Source organism: Pistacia vera, unplaced genomic scaffold (assembly GCF_008641045.1).
Source record: "Pistacia vera cultivar Batoury unplaced genomic scaffold, PisVer_v2 Contig291, whole genome shotgun sequence".
Lineage (NCBI taxonomy): Eukaryota > Viridiplantae > Streptophyta > Magnoliopsida > Sapindales > Anacardiaceae > Pistacia > Pistacia vera.
In genome coordinates this window covers 935,532-939,059 of record NW_022196103.1, presented here as the reverse complement: position 1 = coordinate 939,059, position 3,528 = coordinate 935,532, and the positions used below count along the sequence as shown (strand labels likewise).

At 33.4% G+C, this 3,528-nt stretch overlaps 1 pseudogene; it reads left to right on the top strand.

The window, feature by feature from the left end:
- The first annotated feature begins 2,275 nt into the window (after positions 1 to 2,275).
- On the top strand, positions 2,276 to 3,003 carry LOC116134777 (annotated as a pseudogene).
- Positions 3,004 to 3,528: the final 525 nt, after the last annotated feature.

The following is a 3,528-nucleotide window of genomic DNA, read 5'->3' as shown; positions in this document are numbered from 1 at the left end:
GAAATGAATCATGTAAATAATTAGAAATAAAAAGGTAGTTTTTAAAGTATTTGTGTCAATAATTATAGATAGCTTTTTTTTAAATTACCCATAAGATAAGATTGATTTAACAATAATTAACGAGCTTTTTCTGAATTTTTTATTAATGGGGCAATTTTTTATTAAATACGTTGGAAATAACCGGATCATCGAAGTCAAGAAAAGATAATGAGAAAAGTTAGAGCAAGAAACGTTTGTCACAAAAGCTGTTGTTGCCAGCTAATAAGCAACAAATAGAATGCAAACACAGTTTATTAATTTTTTTTTTTTTTTTTTTTTTTGATATTTCTCTAAATGTAAGTAACGATCGTATATTAGTGATAATTCTCTGCCAATTCCCTAGCTGCAGACCACCTCAGTTATTCTGCACAATTGGCTCATGTCACACTTAAAATAATTGGAGTTATTAAGAACATGTAGAGATTAAATCTGATTATTATTTCTTAAATACATAATCATATGTTCACGTTGAGCTGAAAGCGGGAAAATACCCGCAAAACACACTGAAGGGAAGTGGGCATTTGAGAGAGATGTATTAGTAATGTAGAAATGCCACAAGTTTTAATTTTGGTCAGAAAGAGACAGGCCTCCTGACAAATGCCTCTATTTTTATATCTTGTATTGTATTGTATGCATCTTATAATTCAATTTCAGCCTAGTAATATTGGTTCGAGAGATTAGTTTTAAATTTAAGACTGGTTTTAACAAATGCTCTTGAAGATTTGACTTAATTTCACCAGAATCTCCGTTTTGAACTTGACTGATGTATTAGGATGGTGACCCAAATGCTAAGGACAAGAAGAGCATGGAGATACATGTGATATGTTTTGATAAAGCTGACTGAGGAACTTGTCAACTGCCTAATTTGTAAATAAAATACTGATCTAGTAAACAGTAAGAAAGCAAAAGTAAAAAAAGAAAAAGGAAAAAAAATAAAAAGAATCTTTCAAAGTATTTTTAATAACTTATTAATTAATCGCTGTTAGAATTATATTTCCTATAAACAAAACAAACAAAAAAGTTTTACTTCATGCAGGAATAGTATGTTTCTCTGAGGCTCCGCAAAAGTTTATGAATTTTCTCCATATAGTTTTGAAATAAAAATATTTGTTTAGTTAAACAATGAAACATTCTTAAATTTATTGTGTTCATTTTCCAAGAATAAGTTATGAGTAGGGGGGCAGGACCAACAACATATAAGTTAAACTAATGGAGCAGCTCTGCCTCTACTGAGAAGAGAGGTTGAAGACTACAGAGCTTCTCTTTTCCATAATATTACTCACTCTCTTGCAAACTTTTCTCTCTCTCACTCATTGCTTTTGTTTTGCTTTCTCTCTTTCTTGACCATTCTCTGCTACAAAACACAGACTTCACACATATTCTATATCATTTAAAACAATATAAGAAATTTTAGAGATGGAGTTTGATCTTGAGAACCCATTACAGCTTGGAAGAACAACAATCTGATAAAATTCCCATCTCTTTGCCTCTGAGTTGATATGCCCTCACAAAAGTTCATACAATGCTTGAAATTTACTGATTTTACCCTCCTTTCGTCAAGAGCATGTGTCTCTCATTTTGCTGGTAAAAGTTGAGCCATAACTTGTATAGCTAGCTTTTAACTTGAGATCTCTCTCTCTTTTCATTTTTTTATTCTTGTACCTTTTGTAACTTGTTTTGGTTGGGCAGGCACAATTTTCCGGCAACTTGAGCCATCCTCCTACCTTGCCGTCACTTATTTGGACCGGTTCATTCCCGCAAGAAATTCCGGTTAAAAGAGCTTAAAAAAATGCTTTTGGTGGTCTTTTTTTCTAATATCATATTTTTATGAATAGGCGCTGTTTTTTTTTTTTTTTTTTTTGTTATGTCTGTTTTATTGCTGCAACTTTCGTACAAAACCAAACAAAATAGTTTTTTCTTTGTAATAATGCTTCATTAATCTGTGAAACAATTGTTGTGAAAATGTTAACACATTCAGTGAAAGTAATTGTTAATCTTGATTTTGCAGCAAGGACAGCCGTGGGTTTAAGGTTCTTGTAACCTCTTGCATTTCTTAGCAGCAAAGATGAAAAATACCCCATTTCACCCTCTAAAATCCAGGTAAAGTTTCACTTTTTTAGTTAATTTCGATATGTTAATTCAAAATATTGCAGTGCAAGAGCAACTCAGGCAAATTGTTAGAAAATTGAAACAGAGAGAAGAAGGGATTCATATTTGATGCACAAACATTCAGAGGATGGAGCTTCTTATTCTGATGCTTTAAATTGGAGAATGAGATCAATAACACTTTCTATTTCTGTGCTACTTATTTCTTTATTCAAACTCAAAGATCTCCTTGACACAAGCTCTAAGAGATCGGCCACGATATCATCTTTGATGCTCATAATGGTAATTAATTAGCCTAAACTCATAGTATTCTTTTTAATTATGTTGTGGAAATTAGCGCAAACCCATATAACATATTTTGTTTTTGTTTTAGAAATCAAGTTGCTAGAGTTCAAGCCATCTGTAATTGCAGCATCAGCACTCTGTGTCTTCTCATGAGCTATTCCCTTTGCGTTCCCTTCTTACAGACTTCAATTTCATCTTGTGAATATATAAATAAAGTAAGTAGGAAGTTCAATGAATAATGAATAGTTTTATTCCACATTGTTCCCATTTTGGTTACTTTTAACTTGACTTGCGTGGTGCTTTTGTTAGGAGAACTGTTACAATGTTTTGATACAATGCAAGAGATGGTGGCGATGGAGGCGCACGAGCAGGATAGATACAATGTCGAGCACAAGAACTCCAATAAGTGTTCTGGATTACGAACGCACCAAATCAGCAAGTGAGAAAATGGCAGTAGTAGCAGCACCACTGCAACTTTCAGGCCGAAAAGAGAGAATCAAGAGGCGTAAAATAAGTGGTTTTTGTAGTGAAAGCAGGTTCCAGCTTTCTGTATCCAACAGTGTTAGGTTATAATGAGAAAAAGAAATTGGCTACATTTCAGCATATTTTTACCACCGAAAGAGAAAAGCAATTGATGAGCATGATTTGAAGCAGAGATATTGAAGGCTCACCAAGAGAACAGTAAAAATGAAAAAAAGAGAAATAAATTGTTCCATGAGGGACAAAAAGCGGCTTCAGTGTTGAGTCTCCCATCATTGTTTTGTGCTTTTGTTTTGGTTCAAGTAATTTGGTTATGTCTCAGTGTCCGTGCTTGGTAACAGCGAGGGTACAACAAATGCTTCAATAAGATAATAATTTTCTGAAAACGCAAGAAATGGTGTACACATAGTCAACGCATATAAGAAATTGAACGAAAGCATAAACAATTATATCATCAATCAGAAAAAAATTGGCGTGTGAGATTTAATTAGTGTTGGTTGGACTAAGAGAGTGGAAGCTACAACGTCCAAGGCACGTAGCTTCGTTAAAGATTTAGTATCTTTGTCGAAGATAGAAGCCATTTATGTGCTTCACAGAATCAAGTCGTGAATAACAAAT